Source organism: Pan paniscus, chromosome 16 (genome assembly GCF_029289425.2).
Source record: "Pan paniscus chromosome 16, NHGRI_mPanPan1-v2.0_pri, whole genome shotgun sequence".
Classification (NCBI taxonomy): Eukaryota; Metazoa; Chordata; class Mammalia; order Primates; family Hominidae; genus Pan; species Pan paniscus.
Genome location: NC_073265.2, coordinates 78,676,054 through 78,694,753, shown reverse-complemented (window position 1 = coordinate 78,694,753; position 18,700 = coordinate 78,676,054). Strand labels below are relative to the sequence as shown.

Genomic DNA, 18,700 nt, shown 5'->3' with positions numbered 1-18,700 from the left:
GGCAGATTTCAGCATTTTATTTTCCAGATTAATTATAGGATTAGCTTGTTTAGTTCTATAAAAATTTTAGATTTTTGATTGGAAACACGACAAATATATATTACCTAGGAGATAATTGACACCTTTACAATACTGATGTGTCCCATCCAAAAACATGGTACATCTCTCCATTAAATCCTATAGTAAAATTTCATTGCTTTCTTCATGTTTTACAGAATATTCCATTTTTACTACGCTAATTTGCATGTCTTTCTGTCTGTATTTTTAAAAGCTATTCTTGAGTTGAAGCATCTGGGCATGTTTTACCCTTAACTCCCTGAAAGTAGGAACAGTCTCTTCTACTTCTTTACTAATCCTTATGGTATTGTGGCCAATGTTGTGCCGTGGCCAGCGGTTAATAAATGTTTGTTACTAACAAACAAGCTGGGCCACAACAAAATATAGAGGCCAGCTTGTCCTTATCTTCTGAGCCTATTTATAATCGACATCTGGCTTACTAAGAGAATTGCTCAGTGGGAAAGACCACAAGGGTCTGGATCTCCCTCCCACCCCCCATATACATACGTACACACACACACACACACACACACACACACACACACACACACACACACACACACGTCTTTGAGCAGATGAAGCTCACATAGGCACGGACAGCTGGTGTTTTAAAAAGAGAGTTGAAAAAATAAAGTTGACTGATGCTCATCTTTGCCTTAAACCAGTGGGTGACCAATTCTTCCTTATGGTACCTAAGTTCCTTGGCTGTAAATCAAACTATTTTATAGCTAGTGATTAAACTCAGACTTCACTGTTATTTCCTTTGATTCTCCCTTGTACTTCTCTACCAAATTAGCACAGGACTTGGCACACACTAGATGTTCAGGATATGTTGTCTGAGATTGAGTCCTCACATCTCAGCAAGTTGCAGCAAGTCCTTTCCAGTGAACAAAATGCCCATCAGCAGCTACTCCTCAGCATTTGAAGTTTCTGTCAGATAGGATGCATTGCTTAAAGCAACAAAACCCAACTCAGACTAACTTAAGAAAGGAGTACACAGAAGGACACTGGGGTGCCTACTAAATGGAAAAGAGGCTGGAGAACCAGGCGTGAAATGAGGGCAGGATCCAAGAAAGAAACCAGGGGGCTGTTCCAGGGATGTGCTTTTTACACCATCAGTACCAGTGTCCCCCCACCCTACTCAAAGGTCAATGTCCCAGGAGTACGGCAACTAAAAGGGATGCCTTCAATTTCAGAGTGGGTGGGCGACACACTTTGATTTATTACCTGCATGCAGTGGGAGAGAAGAACTTCCCCAAGGGGAAATTTGTATGCCCTTAGAAAGGAAGAATGAATCTAGGCAGCCAGAAGGGGACAGACGTCCCGTGAAAGGTTTTGAGCTGGGCTTGTCTTTGATTCAAGAGGCTTCTTTACTGCCCTGATACCCCACGGCCCACATTAAACCATCATGTTCCCATCTAGTTCTTCTGAAGGCTCATCTTTCTGTCCCTGTCCCCAACTCTTGGCATTTCACATACTTCTCAAATGTATTTATTTGAGCATCTGCTTTACCTGCAACACAATGTACATAAGAAACAGGAGAAACAGGTAATCTCCTTAAGTGTTGTTTTCTTCTCCCCATGCATCCATTTTCTAAAAGCAAATCTGAGCACACAAAAGGGCTGAAGTGTTTTTTTGTTTTGTTTTGTTTCGTTTTTGCAATGGAGTCTCACTCTGTAGCCTAGGCTGGAGTGCAATGGCACCATCTCGGCTCACTGCAATCTTCACCTCCTGGGTTCAAGTGATTCTCCTGCCTCAGCCTCTGGCGTAGCTGGGATTACAGGCACCTGCCACCACGCCTGGCTAATTTCATATTTTTAGTAGAGATGGGGTTTCACCATGTTGGCCAGTCTGGTCTCAAACTCATGACCTCAAGTGGTCTGCCTGCCTTGGCCTCCCAAAGTGCTGGGATTACAGGTGTGAGCCACTGTGCCCGGCCTACTGGAGTGGTTTTTTCAAGGAGACATCTAGGAAAGTAGAGTTTCTAAGACTCCTGGTCAATGATCTTTACTTGTCTTAAAGCACAGTAGCACATTTTGAATTCATCACTTTGTCCCCACGACTTTTTTGAGGTAAAATACATATAACATTTTAAAGTCTACAATTCAGTGGCATTTAATACATTCAAAATATTGGGCACCCATCACCTCTATCTAGTTCCAGAATATTTCATCACTGCAAAACAAAAGCCTGTATGCATGAAGCAGTCACTTCCCATTTTCTCCGTCTCCCATTCCCTGGCAACCACTAATCTGCTTTCTGTCTCTGTAGGTTGACATATTCTGTATATTTCTTACCAACAGAATTATCAACATGTGACCTTTTGTCTTGGGATTTTTCACTTAGCATAATATTTTGAGAGTCATCCATGCTGCAACATGTTATCAGTAATTCATTCCTTTTTATGGCTGAATAATATTTCATTGTATGAATATACCACATTTTGTTTATCTTTTCATCAGTTATAGACACTGAATGGTAGGCCCGGTGTGGTGGCTCACGCCTGTAACCCCAGCACTTTGGGAGGCCAAGGCAGGCAGATCACTTGAGGTCAGGAGTTTGAGACCAGCCTGGTCAACATGGTGAAACCCCATCCCTACTAAAAATACAAAATTAGCCAGGCATGGTGGCACACGCCTGTAATTCCAGCTACTAGGGAGGCTGAGGCAGGAGAATTGCTTGAACCCAGGAGGCGGAGGTTGCAGTGAGCTGAGATCGTGCCACTACACTAAAGCCTGGGCGACAGAGTGAGACCGTATCTCAAAAAAAAAGAAAAAAGACATTGGATGGTTTCCACTTTTTGGCTATTGTGAATAGCACTGCTGTGAACATTTATGTACAGGCTTTTGTTTGAACATCTGTTTTCAATTCTCTGGGTTGTGTCCCAGGAGTGGAATTTCTGGGTCATATGGCAATTCTATGTTTAACTTTTTGGGGATCCTCCAAACTTTTTCCCACAGCAGCTGTACCATCTTATATTCCCAATCAGGAACATACAAGAGTCCCAATTTCTCCATATCCTCACCAACAGTTGCTGTTGTCCATTGAAAAGAAATTACTATAGCTATCCTAGTGGGTGTGAAGTGGCATCTCTTGGTGGTTTTGATGTGCATTTCCTTTATGACTAATGATCTTGAACATCCCCTTTTGACTTCAGGCCATTTCCTTCTACTCTATCTCTATTTTCATCTCTATGTCTAAAATTAATCACATTTTTTTGGTTTTGTTTTGAGATGGAGTTTTGCTCTTATTGCCCAGGCTGGAGTGCAATGGCGCAATCTCAGCTCGGTGCGATTTCAGCTCACTGCAACCTCCGCCTCCTGGGTTCAAGCGATTCTCCTGCCTAAGCCTCCCATGTAGCTGGGATTACAGGCATGCACCACTATGCCCAGCTAATTTTGTATTTTTAGTACAGACGGGGTTTCTCCATGTTGGTCAGGCTGGTCTTGAACTCCCGACCTCAGGTGATCCACCCGCCTCGGCCTCCCAAAGTGCTGGGATTACAGGCGTGAGCCACCGCACTTGGTCACAATTTTTTAAAAAAATGAATTAGTTGATAAATATATACTATCAGTCTCCTGTTTATCTCCCAATGGTTCGTTCAAAGAATCAACTGATAATAAAACTGGCAATAGTTAAAACTGCATGTGGTAAATTGAATACTGGGATTGTCTAAAAATTGACAGAAGAATCTAGTTTTCATAAAAACATTTAGACCTATAAAATTTAACTTAGAGAATTGGACTTGGTGGAACTAACAGCCACAAGAGAACTTGCTATAGCAGAAGCTATGGTCATAATATATGACACGGACAAAAAAACGATTAATGACTCCAGTCTTTGTAGTAAATTTAAATGGAAAACAACCCTGATGAAGATAAAATTTAACTGTATTGTATTAAAAAAAAAAACTCATCATGGAATCGAATTGGCTCAGCAGACTTTGTTTTAGAAAATATTTTCCCAAAGAAAAATTCTTTAATGTTAGCCTAACTCTGATGAAAATATTTATATTCAAAATGTCACTGGGTTCAACCCCTCCCGCATTCAATGGGAACGCAGGAGGCTAGAATCCGACTGGTACTCCGTTCCTGCATGTTCCTCCTTCCCGGCCCAACCCAAGACAAGAGACTTGAGACCAATAAATGTGACGATATGAGCTGAAAAGTAAGGAACTGGGTGGAGAAGAAGATCCCAAATGTGGTGATGGCTCAGGGGCTGTGGAGGGGAAGGCTGGGCAGGCCACTTGCTGAGGAGCTCCGTGGGGGTCCTCTGAGTAGTCTGGCTTCTCCTCCTTAACAAGGCAAGAGTAAGGCTCATGATTTCACAGATTAAAAAGGAATGAGAGGAAATAGTTACCATGCTCTAATTTAGCTGCAAGAACGAGATACATGCTAAGGCAAATGCCACTGGAATCTTACTACAGCAAAGAAATTATGTCACCCGGAGTGAAACCTGGGGCCTCTCCCTTTGCAACTTCAGAAACATTAAGGATGTCCCCCCAAGCTCTTTAACAAAGGAAGTCAAGGATGTTTGAGGTACTAATCTCAGTGGTTCTAGCATCAAGAATTTATTTACCTTTTTTCTTTGAACACGGCATAATAAATAAAACTGCTATTTTATTTATCTATACAGCACTTCATAGCTTTTCAAAGTCCTTTTTAAAATGATCTCATTTGCCTTCAATGACCATTTTGTGAAATGGGCAGATACTGTTAACCCCACTTTACCACAGGGATCCTGAGGCTAGGGAGTTCATGGCTTGGCCACATTCACACTGCTAGTCAAGAGCAGGGTTGAGACTTCAACTGGGGCCTTGGCCACTGCGTCCAGGGCTTATTTGGATGATAAAACAAACATGATAAGGACAGACAGATGCTTTCATTCTAGAGACTCCTATGAGTCTATTAGTCATCCTTTAAAAATATGAGTTATCTAGAACCAATGTGATGAGACCAAACATATCTGGAGTCGTCAACAGCCAACCTCTACCTTTAAAAATATATCAAATTAGCATGTATATATTCTGATGCTGGCCATTTTAAAGGTTATCTTGAACTAGGGGCTTTTCAGCAACATGGAGAACCCTGGTAGATATTCCTGATAGAAATCTGTTTATTGAGGAGCTGGTGAACGTGGGCTTCCAAGCCAGAAGCTGGCACTAAACAGGAGAAAGGGTAAAGAGACCAAGTTCTGGGGCTTAGGCAAGTACTAAACAACAGTAGTCACAACAAAGGGGGATCACTCAGGAGTAACTCCCCCTTCCCCTCTTCCTGCTTTAACTTTTTTTTTTTGAGACAGAGTTGCCCAGGCTGGAGTGCAGTGGCGTGATCTCTGCTCACTGCAGCCTCCATCTCCCAGGTTCAAGTGATTCTCGCACCTCAGCCTCCTGGGTAGCTGGGGTTACAGGCGCACGCCACCATGCCTGGCTAATTTTTGTATTTTTAGCAGAGATGGGATTTCACCATGTTGGCCAGGCTGGTCTTGAAGTCCTTACCTCAAGAGATCTGCCCACCTCGGCCTTCCAAAGTGCTGGGATTAACAGGTGTGAGCCACAGCGCCTGGCCGTTCTGTTTTTATAGTGGGGTCACATGTCGCCCGCAGCTTGGTTCTCAAGTTAAAAGGCGAAACTGTCAGGCTGGGTGTGGTGGCTCATGCCTGTAATCCCAGCAATTTGGGAGGCCAAGTGGGAGGATTGCTTGAGGCCAGGAGTTTGAGACCAGCCTGGGTGACATAGGAAGACCTCATCTATACCAAAAAATTAATTAATTAATTAATTAGCTGGGTGTGGTGGCGCATGCCTGTGGTCCCAGCTATTTGGGAGGCTGAGTTAAGAGGATCACTTGAGCCCAGGAGGTCAAGGCTGCAGTGAGTTATGATCGGGCCACTGCACTCCAGCATGGGTGACAGAGTAAGACTCTGTCCAACAAAAAAAAAAAGTGAAACTAAACTATTAACTATAATAAAGTTATGCCCTGAGCATCCCTTAGTAACACACTGTCTCTGGGCAAAGGGAGCCCAGGCAGTTCTCCCTCAGTGCCACGAAGATGGCTGGGGCTGTGGATAAGCACAGATGGCACTGGTGGCTTGAGGTTAAGGCCATGTTGTGAAACAAAGGAAATGGAAAACAAAAACACATCTTTAAACGTGAAGATACAGTAAGGTGCTCTCTCTCGCAGGAGAGACACACAGGCCCTGGTACCAGCAGAGGTGGCGTGAGGCTCCCAGATCACACACAGGGGGGGCCTGTGCTCCTTTGAATGGAGAAGCTGGCAGAAGGGTCAGCACAAATAAGGTGGTGTGTGTATGTGTGTGTCTGTGTGTCTGTGGGGGTCTCTCTCTTAATCTGTAGAGTTGAATTTGCATAAGTTAAATGTACATATGTAACTCCATTATATATTAGAAAGCATATCAAGATAATAGCTAACTATATTGTAACGTTAAAAAAAAAGAAGAAATTCATCTTTAATTTATCACCTGCCTAAATTCCAAAGCATCAGGTACAAGAAGGAATTTCAAGCACAGAGAAGTGTTTTTGCTGGATTCTGTTGGGCAAACACAGCCACCTCCAGTATTTGCCTGGAACTTACTCTAGAGGTTTATTTAAAAGGTCATCCAGCAAAATGAATGGCTATCTTCTCCAGGGCTTGTGACCATAAAATGTCAGGTCCACAGGTCTTTCAGTAGAGCTTGAGGAAAAGAACTGCTAACATAGCACGTGAGTGGAAGCCTCACAAGTCCACAGGCTCTGACTGTTCGTAACACAGGCTGCTCAGCTCTACACACCGGCTGTGTCACTTTACACTCTGCCCTCAGACTCCCCTCTCTTTCTGCAAAACCCAAGTCCAAAGGGACTCTTCAGCCACTGAGGCAAAACGCAGAGGTGTTACATCATCCTGGGAAGCCCTCCCAAGAAGAAAACTCTCTCCATCAGGGCTACAGAGACCTGCTGCGTGGCTGCTCCAGACAACTGCACACTCAAATGGCTGGTGATGTCCTCTGCTGGCTGAGTGCTGAAACTCCGGTCAGATTCTAGTTAGGTGCCAAGACTGTTAGGAGACATAGGCTCGGGATGTTTCCTCAGTTTCCAGAGAGAATGCCCATCTTCACAGGCCCTCCACTCTGCTTACTTGAGTGCACACACTCAAGGGAAGAAAAGCAAATTTTTCATTTCAGAAAAAAATATTTGTCCACTGAGAAAAAAAGGTGACCTTTACTCTGACAAACAGATTTGTTTTGAGAGTGACAACATGGACTGAGGATGCCCAACTGGGAGTGTGCTGCTGGCACCTGGGGCCAAACCAAAGATGTTATCAGGTCCGAACCTGCCTCTACCTGTATTTTATTTTGGCTCTTATATATTGATTTAATAAAATTCAACAAATATGAGTGCTGTGAGGCATACAGAGATTAGAGCCGGACACAGTGACCGCCCTGGTGGCATTCGTAATCTGAAGGTAGGATGCATGATGAATACACAGGCAGCTACTGTCACAGACAGGAGCGGTGGGCAATGGGGTCAGAGGGATAGAATAGGATGATACTATGGGGAGACAGTCATGAGGCTGAGAAGTACCAATTTCACTTAGTGCATCATGGGGAGTACCAGGATCTCAGAGAGGAGAGATATTTCTGAGCACCAAATCTCTGCATCAGGAGCTGGGTGAGTCATGTCTCTAGTTTATTTATTTACTTATTTTTAGAGACAAGGTCTTACTCTGTCACCCAGGCTGGAGTGCAGTGGTACAACTACGGCTCACTGCAGCTTTAACCTCCCATGCTCAAGCAATCCACCCATCTCAGCCGCCTGAGTAGCTGGGACCACAGGCACATGCCACCATGCCCAGTTAATTTTTTTTGTAGAGACAGGGTCTTGCTATGTTGCCAGGGCTGGTCTTGATCTCCCGGGCTCAAGCAATCCTCCCACCTCAGCCTCCCACAGTGCTGGAATTATAGAAGTGAGCCATCCTGCCCGGCCTTCTAGCTTAATCTTCACAATTCTGAGCAATGGTGTCTTCCCTGTTTTAAAGATGAGGAAAAAAAAAAGCAAAAAAAAAAAGCTAGGATTAGAGGACAGGTCTCTGATTCAGTCCAAAGCGTTCCTTACTTTATCACACTCAAGACTCATCAACTCCCCCAACCAGAAGTTAAAATAACAGCTTTGTGCCTATTTTCTCCTGTCTGATCAACTGTCAAAATGTTCTATATTAAATAATGTTTCTTCAAATTGAAAACTGAATTTGTTGGAGCTCCTCTACAGTGGTCTTCACAGGTCTTTGAAAAAAAACATTTCTTTCGTTTTGCATGTTTTTCACAACTGTAACTGACTTCTTGTTAGAGGAGTTTTTTTCTGCAGAAGATACATCTGGGGGCTAATTAATTTGAATATTCACATTTAATTATCTCTAAGATAAGGCCAGAATGTTAACAAAATCATACTGAATATCTCCCCAAAGATCCAGGACAGCGATGACAGTGAGAGCAAGAGAGGATGGAATTGCTTCTAGAAAGGTGACAGGTGTTTGATTTGGGGATACATTTTTACCCTACTTTCATGGGTGAGAATAAACCCAGGAGGACAAGCATCAGTGGTGGGGGAAACACTGGGAGTGAAGCTTTGTGGCAGCTCCACGAGTCTGCAAACTGAGTTCCAGGCCTTCCTGTGTGTGCACATGTGCATGTGCATGCATGTGTGTGCACACAGGGAAGGTAAGGAAGCCGGCAAGGGCCAGAGTTTAGGAGAACATTTTGTCAGTTCTTTTCCAGATCCTGAACTGCCAGAGCCTCCCTGCTCCACAGGCCTGGAAGCCAGGGCCCCTGCTGCTCCTACCACAGACACCTCTGGTTTCTTTTCTGGCCTATCTACCCCTAGCCTGGTGGACCTGAAGCCAGCAGGTCAACAGCAGGTCCTTCGTGAGCCCATCCCACTGGGCTTCACCCTTCTCCACTAGGACACAGCCCCCACTGGAAGCCCTTCTTTTCAGGAGGGCCAGATGTGGAGTAGACCCTGTGTGCACATCTCACCAGTCCTACTGGGGAGGTAAGGCTGAGGCTGGGAAAGGGCTTCCTCATTAGCTTCAGGAACAAACACCTTAGGCCTTTCATCTCAAAATGGCAGCAACATATTCAGCTTCCCAAACACCCATTAATAGGCTCATCAGAAATCCACTTTGAACACAGCATTTTCCCCTCACTGGAGGCAAATTCTTCTCCACAGCTGTCACACATTACATTTTCACTGTTGTTGCTAAATGCTCTATTCCTGAATTGCAGGATCTGCACAGGAAAATTCCAATGCAGAGACTGTTTCTGCCTGAAATGACCAAAAGTGGCCTGAGGAAACAAAAGAGCAATCCTCTTCCGTTCCCGAACTGGTTTCTAAATACAGGACGGAGGCCACTGGGCCAGGCTGGTACATCTGTGACCTTTGTGCATATCGTGCAAACTATAAAATATGAATGTTAGGAGAACAGCCCCATGAGTTACAATAAAACCACTTAAAAAGAAACTACTTTTTTGCTCCAAGGAAAAATAAATGTGCTTTTCTAAAGTTCAAAGAAAACCAGTTAAAACCCCTCAGAACTGTATCCACATGTTAAATGCATCTGATCCCACTATCTTCCTGTTCACAAACAGCACGCGGAACTGGTCACACCCTCCCTAGGCAGACCAAAGCACAGTCCTCTCTCCTCACGTTGCATTTCAACCTGGTTTTGACACCACGCTTTAAGTAGGGAGGCAGTTTATTAAGAAGCTCCAGGGTTCCAGTCTCCAGGGTTCCCCTGGAACCCTGGATCCATTAGAGAACTGGTCCTGCAAACAGCCAGTCAAAGATTAGTGACCTAACTTTAGGAGAAGGCACCACAATTCCCAGACTTGGGCTGCCAAGGTGCTAAGTGCAAAGTTCCCAGACTCACTCTGTGCTAACCAAACAGGATGTACGCTGATGCTCAGAACACAGAGCACCCGTGTCTTGTCCCCATCTGCCTAGTCACCTCTCTCCTGAGGACATGCACATAGATGCCAATGGTCTGCTCTTTGTCCAACCCAGTGCCTTTTGGCTACTTCCCAGGCCAAGGCTACCTCAAAATCTGTGCCAGGGTTATAGGGGAGTGAAGATTAGAGCTGGAAAATCACATTATATTTGCCACTATTCCTAGTGGAGGAAAACTCAAATACCTAAATGTGAAGCCCCTGGATTATCTACACAGAATGCTCTTTTAAGAACACGCGAATCAACTAGGAGCTGCGCTGGCTGGAGAGCAATGTTATAGAGCGGAGAGAGTGAGGAGGCTGCACCTGGCTCCCGATATCACAGCCATTGCAGTACAATGAGCTCCATAGAGATAGCACTGGGGCAAGTGAGAGCCAAATGGGCACTGGGCAATTCTGTGCCTTGCTGAGGAAAAATAACTAAATATGGGCAAAGGAGACCCTAAGAAGCCAAGAGAGAAAATGCCATCATATGCATTTTTTGTGCAAACTTGTAGGGAGGCACATAAGAACAAACATCCAGATGCTTCAGTCAACTCCTCAGAGTTTTCTAAGAAGTGCTCAGAGAGGTGGAAGACCATGTCTACTAAATAGAGAGGAAAATTCGAAGATATGGCAAAGGCAGACAGGGCCCATTATGAAAGAGAAACGAAAACCTGTATCTCTCCTAAAGGGGAGACAAAAAAGACGTTCAGGCTGGGTGTGGTGGCTTACGCCTGTAATCTTAGCACTTTGGGAGGCTGAGGCGGGTAGATCACCTAAGGTCAGGAGTTCGAGACCAGCCTGGCCAAGACAGTGAAACCCCGTCTCTACTAAAAAAAAAAAAAAAAAAAAAAATAGCCAGGCATGGTGGCGGGCGTCTGTAATCCCAGCTACTAGGGAGGCTGAGGCAAAAGAATCGCTTGAACCTGGGAGGCAGAGGTTGCAGTGAGCTGAGATTGCACCATTGCACTCCAGCCTGGGCAACAAAAGGGAAACTCCATCTCAAAAGAAAAAAAAAAAAGTTCAAGGATCCCAATGCACCCAAGAGGCCTCCTTCGGCCTTCTTCCTGTTCTGTTCTGTTCTGTTCTGAGTATGGCCCAAATATCAAAGGAGAACATCCTGGCCTGTCCACTAATGATGTTGCAAAGAAACTGGGAGAGATGTGGAATAACATTGCTGCAGATGACAGGCAGCCTTATGAAAAGAAGGCTGTGAAGCTGAAGGAAAAATAAGAAAAGGATGTTGCTGCATATTGAGCTAAAGGAAAGCCTGCTGCAGCAAAAAAGGGAGTTGTCAAGGCTGAAAAAAGCAAGAAAAAGAAGGAAGAGGAGGAAGATGAGGAAGATGAAGAGGATAAGAATGAGGAGGAGGAAGATGAAGATGATGATGATGATGAATAAGTTGGTTCTAGTGTAGTTTTTTTCTTGTCTATAAAGCATTTAACCTGTACATAACTCACTCCTTTTAAAGAAAAAAACTGAAATGTAAGGCTGTGTAAGATTTGTTTTTAAACTGTACAGTGTCTTTTTTTTTTTTGTATAGTTAACACACTACCAAATGTGTCTTTAGATATCCCTGTCCTGGTGGTATTTTCAATAGCCACCAACCTTGCCTAGTACAGTATGGGGATTGTAAACTGGCATGGAAATTAAAAGCAGGTTCTTGTTAGTGCATGGCACAAATTAGTTATATATGGGGATGGTAGTTTTTTCATCTTCAGTTGTCTCTGATGCAGCTTATATAAAATGACTGTTGTTCTGTTAAGTGAATACCACTCTGTAATTGCAAAAAAAAAAAAGAAAAGAAAAAGTTGTAGCCATTTTGTTGACATCCTGAATGCTTCTAAGCAAATACAATTTTTTATTAAAAATAAAGAACACACCAATCAAGAGATGACTTTAAGGATTAAAATGCTGACATTTGACATCAGCGTTTGTACTACATCTTGCCTTTCTTTGATGTGCAGAAAACAACTCACAAAATGGCAAGCAATGATGTTAGGAAAAAGTAGGTTCTACAAATATTTAATGAAAATTATGTTTCTTTTGTCAGTAATTATATAGATCATTACTAATAAGCCATACTCAAAACTTGACCCCATTCTTGCTCCCAGGGAGTTCACAATCAAGAAAAGGAGATAAGAAAACTTTATAATGCTCTTTCGGGCTCAAAGACTTGAATAAATGAACTTGCATTGGAAAACCTGGCATCACAAACATGTCAATTTTCCCTAAATTACCTATAAACTTAAGAGATACACAATAAAAATAATAAGATTTTTATATGTGGAATTAAACAAGTATTCTAAAGTTCATTTGGAAAAATGAACCAGCTATAATAGCCAAGAAAAGTATGAAAACAAGCAGTGCTGGGGTATGAGCATCGCCCCACTGCCCACAGCAAAACATAGTACAAAGCTGCAATCTGCTGATGGTATATGTTCAGGACCATCAATAGAACACAAAAGACTGGAAATATGCCTAAATACATCCAGGAAATTTAGTTGGTGAAAAAGGTGGCATTTGAATAATGGGGTAAAGATGGATTGTTTAATAGTGTTGGACAAAGTGTAGCCGTCTTGAAAAAAATTATGTTGGAGCCACACCTCACACCAGGATAAATTCTGGAAGGATGAAACATTTCAAAATAAAAATGAAATCATTCATATGCTGGAAGAAATTCTAGGCTTTTAAAAATAATCTTGCAGTGAAGAAGACCTTTCTAAGGAAACCAGAAATCCCAGCAGCCACAAAAGAAACAATTGAAAAATTTAATTATGCAAACATTAAAAAAAATTATGCGGCCGGGCGCTGTGGCTCACGCCTGTAATCCCAGCACTCTGGGAGGCTGAGGCGGGCGGATCACGAGGTCAGGAGATCGAGGCCATCCTGGCTAACATGGTGAAACCCCGTCTCTACTAAAAATACCAAAAAAATTAGCCGGTCGTGGTGGCGGGCACCTGTAGTCCCAGCTACTCAGGAGGCTGAGGCAGGAGAATGGTGTGAACTCAGGAGGCGGAGCTTGCAGTGAGCCGAGATCACGCCACTGCACTCCAGCCTGGGTGACAGAGCGAGACTCTGTCTCAAAAAAAAAAAAAAAAAAAATTATGCATGGCAAATACTACTATGGGCAAAGTCAAAAGACAAATGACAAACTGAGAACAAATATTTGCAATTCATATCACAAAGGGCTAATTTCCCTAGTACATAAAGAGCTCCCTCAAATGATTAGGAAACAGACCAGTGACCATCAGAAAAATGGTTAGAGGCCACCAACAGGCAGTGAACAGAAAAGGAAATAAAAAGAGTTCTAAAATATGAAAAGATACACAGTCTCTTTAATCAAAGAAAGACTAATTAAAACCACAGTGAGAAAACATTTTTCACCTACCAGATTGGCAAATATCAAAAAGTAGAACTCCTGATGTTGGCAAGGTTTTGGGGAAATGTGCTCACAGTGCTGGTGTGGAGAGGCTTGAGGGCAACAGCTAAGAAAATTTTCCATGCACATCCCCTTTGACCTAGTAGTTCCACCTCTAGGAGTTCATCCTACACTGACAGGTGCGCATCGTGATGAAAATACAGAAGCATTCAATGCAACATTGTGAAAGCAAAAGATTACAAATAAAGGAAACCTCTATCTAGGAGACTGGTTAAACAAGCTATTTTTTTATGGAATACGAAGCAGTCAAGACATAAATGGAGGAAGCTCTTTCAGCACTCCTATGGACAAATCTCTGAGTGATATTTCACAAAGAAAAGATGGAAGGATAAACAAGAGCCGACTGACAGCAAGGGCAACACGGAGGGTACAAGGTCATAGGTTCTATTGGCTGATGAAAGAACCTCTGGGAAATGCAGCCAGGCTTCTTGACCAGGGTGAGCCTTGAGCACAAATGTAAGAGGAAGGAAATGATGCAGCTGCCCTGGAGCTTTCCGTCAGAGGAACAGTTACAAAAAGCTGATAGAAGCCACTGTTGATGGCTGTGGGTTAGCCCTGTTGAAATGGCAGCCCTCCCCTACGGCATGTGGGCACAGGAAAACATTTTCTCAGATGGTCAACAACTCCATCCTTGAGAAATGCCAGCTTAGGCACCAGACCTTCATCTTGTCCACAAAGTGAGAGAGCGCCACCAAACCATGCAGATAAGCATGTTCTAGAAACTCCTACTAAAGCAAAGTCCATCTCTCTTTACATATAAAGGACAAATGCAAAGGACAGTGCTGGTATCACTGCTTATACTTATTATTAGGAATGAACAAGATAATGGCTTTCAAAACTATGAAAGATGAAATGCATATTCAGAGTCCTCTTAATTTCATATCAATTTGAAATAGCTATAAGAAATTAGAAGCTTAAAAATCACCCATATTCTCACAAGCCTTGCAAAAATATTCTCATTTTTGTTTCCTTTTCATCTATATCTATCTGAAAGCAGAGTATTTACATAGTTACAACAATGGTGCTCAGATAGAGATATATAATTGTCTTCTGCTTTTTTCACTTATTCTCTATTTTTATAGATAATTAGTATGCTAAGTTCTGAATGTCTGCATAAAATTCTATCCTGTTTATTAGCTATAGTCAAGGAAGGGAGCAAACATTTATTTAGCCCCTTCTATGGGCATGTTACATAATTCAATTTGTCCCTTACAGCGATTCTTATTATTAGGACCCCCTTTACAGACAGAAACTGAGTGTCCAACAGTCTACTGCACAGCAGACCCTGCATTTGAACTCTGTGTGTGTCTGACCCGACAGCTCTTTCTTTCCCCTGCATTATATTGCTGCTGCCTCCATTGTTGGATGCTGCTATTCCCAGTTTTTACTATAATAAACAATGCCAGCAAAATATCTTTACATATTTTGTTTTCATCTTTCTTGAATTTTTTTTTCGTGTTTTTCAACTTCTGTTTAAAAAGTCCAACAGGATGCCTCATCTGTCTCCTGACTCCTGCCCCTGAGAGATGACTATTCTTAACTCCTTTAGTTGTCCCTACCATCCCACACTTGCCTTTATTTCTTAATGCCATGCTTATCCTGCTTATGCTGGTTCTTCAATTTCAGTTTTCAATAGCACCTATTGAACTTCCTACTCTGCAGGGTGCTAGCTCTCTTACGTCTCTCCTAAGACATACATTTTCCCCTCGCCCATTCTTTTCAACACTGTTACAGCAACACTTATGGTTAAATTAATTTTCAGAGTTTATAAAATTATAATTATGGAAATATTAGCCACAAAGAAGTCATATATTCTTTTTTGTGAAATTTTTTATTTTCCCTCAAGTTATCACTTTTATCATTTCCTCATCAGCTTAGTTTTCTATGTGCCAATCACCAATTTGTCTCCAGACTCTAGGGGACCTGTGAGTCTCTCAATAGTCAGAAACCAGTTTTGCTTTTTCTTGGACACACCACTGAGGAGTCCCTGTGCCTGTTCCCCTCTGGAAGGGCTTCCCATCCTGCCCCTTCACCTCTCTGCTGGGTCCTAGATCCCAAGGCCACACCAGATGCTATCAGACAACAGAGAAGAGAACCATAAATGTCCAGAAAGCATTCATCAGAAAGAAGGTGATTATGTTCTCTCAAATAAAGAGGCTGTGTGGAGGTATGAAGGGATTCCAGGTAGAAGGCATTGCAAATGTAAGACATAGGCAAGAGAGAACATGCAGTATGAGAAAATGTGGAGAGATCTGATGTGTCTAGAACACAAGGAATGTAGGGAAGAAGGAGCGAGGGCTGATGCTGGACCTCGCCCTACAGACAGTGAGGAGCCACTTGGTTTAAAGTAGGGGCATGGCATGATGAAATTGTGCTTTAGGAAGATAATTTGGTGGCCTGCAAGATCAATTAGAAAGGGTAGAGAATGGAGGGAAAGCTATTGCATTCTTCCAAGTGAAAGCTGATGACGTCCTGCAGTGAAGCAGAGGCACTGAAGGAGAGATGGAGTGAAGGACAGAAGGAAGGAGGCCCACGTGACATAGGCTGCTGCCTGTGGCCATGATTATTCTCCTCTTCTCTGGACACAGGTGTGCTGCTTCTCAAGTTAGGCATGGGCATGAGCCTTGCTTTAAACCAGGGGTGTCTCATGTTTTGGCTTCCCTGGGCCACGTTGGAAGAATTGTCTTGGGCCACACATAAAATACACTAACACTAATGACAGCTGATGGACTAAAAGAAAAAGAAAATCACACAAAAAATCTCATAATATTTTAAGAAAGTTTATGAATTTGTGTTGGGCTGCAATCAAAGCTGTCCCAGGCCACATGCAGTCTGTGGGCTATGGGCTGGACAAGCTCTCAAGCTTGTCCAACCTGCCTTATTTTGTTGTTATTGTTCTGTTTCTTTTGTAGGCTTTTAGCAGCCTAAAGCCATGGTTTGTAGTTTCTGTCTCTAGTGATAAGCAAAAAAGAGGGATCAGGAAAGGGCTTTACCGGCCCAACCAGAAACAGAAACTGAGAACCCATGACTGTATTATCTCCCTTGGACACCCAAACCAATGAAATGGGAAAGGAAATGACCAAGTGCCATTTCCGGTAGCAGCCTGTAAGAGCCAGTGTGTGAGGTGTGACATTGCTCTTCCTGGCTCGGTGATGACCACGGAAGCAGGTGTTGAGATGTCACCTCCATCAGCTGGGGTCCTGGTGGGACGACAATCAGCAGAGCCCTCCTGCCCATTGAAATAAACACGTAGCATGAGTGAGAAATAAACATTTGTGGCTTTAAGATGTGCAGGTTTAGAGGTAATTAGTTACCACAGTATAAACTAGTTTACTTTGACTAATACGATGTCCAACTTAATATAATTTTGACAATATTGCCATATTTTCCTCTGAATATCAAATAATATTTCATATTTTAAGGCTTCATTGTTACCAAGTCTTAACATTATGAGGTGCTTATTACATGTATTTCCTTATGTGGAATTTATCTAGGCACATCTTTTACCCACTTATCCACTGATGTCCTACTGACATTCAGGTGTGCTTGTGTGACCTTCGTGTACATTATGTCTTTTGCTATTTGTACAACTGATCTAGCTGATAATATTAAAATAAAAATAGCTACAATAATAGCAGCTATATTTACTGAACTCTTACAACATGCCAAGTATCCTATAAATCATCTTACATGCTGTTCTTTTTTTTTTAAATCAGCATACTGAACCTATGAAATAAGTGCTATTATACCCATCTTACAAATGAGGAAATAGAAGCTCGGCAAGGTGAAGCCACTGGCCAGCAGGGGGCAGGGCTGGCATCTGAGCCCAGGTGGGTCTCACTGCTGACCTGGACTCTGGATTCCCGGGGGGCAACAGCTCGCTAACTTCACCCTCTCACTTGGGCCCCTGGATTTACCCTCTCAATCTTAGGGGAAAAACCTTCAATCAATTTGGCTTTCTCCTCCAGTTTCCATTTTTTCTCCTTCCTTCTCTGGTGTTTGTTTCCTGACTCACTTCTTTGGTTGCTATTGTGCTGACCTGTTTATTCACCTCACTCCTGAAAACACATTCTCAAAAATCCCTGATCCTTTCTGGCCAAGGTAGATGGCCTTTGGTCAGCCCTCATTCTTCCTGAGTTTCTGACACCCTCTTCAATGTTTTCCTTCTCTGGCTGCCATGGAACTGGAGGCTGCTGGTTCTCTCCCTACCTTTCTTACTGCCTGTCTCTGTCTCTTCCACCCTAGCCATAGCCTGCCTCAGCCATCAGTCCTTAGTGTCTCTCTCTGCCCACCCCCACAACCTCCCCTACCTGCAGCTGATCTGGAATCTACACATCTGGTCTTGAGCTCCCACCTAAGTTCTAATGCCACGATTGCACATACCCCTGTGCACATCCTGTGGACAAGCCCCAAGCTAAACAACTTTCCTTGAGAAAGCAGCTTCCCCATTAGACTTCCCTATTTCTGTCAATGATTCTATTCTCTCAACCGCTCAGTAACCTCAGCATAATCTGTGATTCAGCCCTTTCCTCTGATGCCCAAGGCCATTCCATTACCCACCAATACCACTGATTCCACCTTAGAAGACCTCTGGAATTTGTCCCATCCTTCCCTTTCCAACCACCTACCACCAGTGCTCACAGGATCAAGCCCAAACTCTTCCTCTCTGGGAATTTGAGACTCCTCGTGATCTGATCTCCTCTTCCTCCCCCCCCACAGACCCTAGGGCTCTCTGCTACAATCAAACAGCTCTCAGCTCACCAGATCGTGGCATAGGGACCTGGCGAGGAGCTGGCCACGAAGCAACTATAGAGACCAGACCAGTGATGGGGCCCAAAACCCATTAGCAAACAAAATCAAAGGGCACAGTGAGCAAAGGGCAGACTGGGTGGCAGGGCCAAACATGATGCAAGCAGCACCAAGATCATTTTTGGGAGTTACAAGAGAGACCATCAAAGTCTAGCCAAATGAAGATCCATGGAATTAGGAGACAAGAATAGAGTAGCTGTGGTGACGGCAAAGCATTGACAACGTGGATATGTGTCAATGGCAGCAAGGCCTCTACCACCTTCTTATCCTGCTGACTGGTTGGAAGGCCCACAGGACAAAAGGACAAAGGTGGATGGGTGAAAAGTGTTGGCCTGGGCAGCAAAGCCAGTTTTCTGCCATGAGTGCTTGTTTAAATAATTGATTTTACTGGTTCATGCTCACACCAACATCTGTGCC

General features: G+C 43.3%; 1 protein-coding gene and 1 pseudogene across 7 annotated transcripts in view; one reads left to right on the top strand and one right to left on the bottom strand.

The window, feature by feature from the left end:
* ABHD2 (abhydrolase domain containing 2, acylglycerol lipase) overlaps nucleotides 1-18,700 on the bottom strand; it is a 114,393-nt gene that overhangs the window by 55,338 nt on the left and 40,355 nt on the right. The gene's annotated exons all lie outside the window — the stretch shown is intronic.
* On the top strand, nucleotides 10,339-17,724 carry LOC129394036 (high mobility group protein B1-like; annotated as a pseudogene).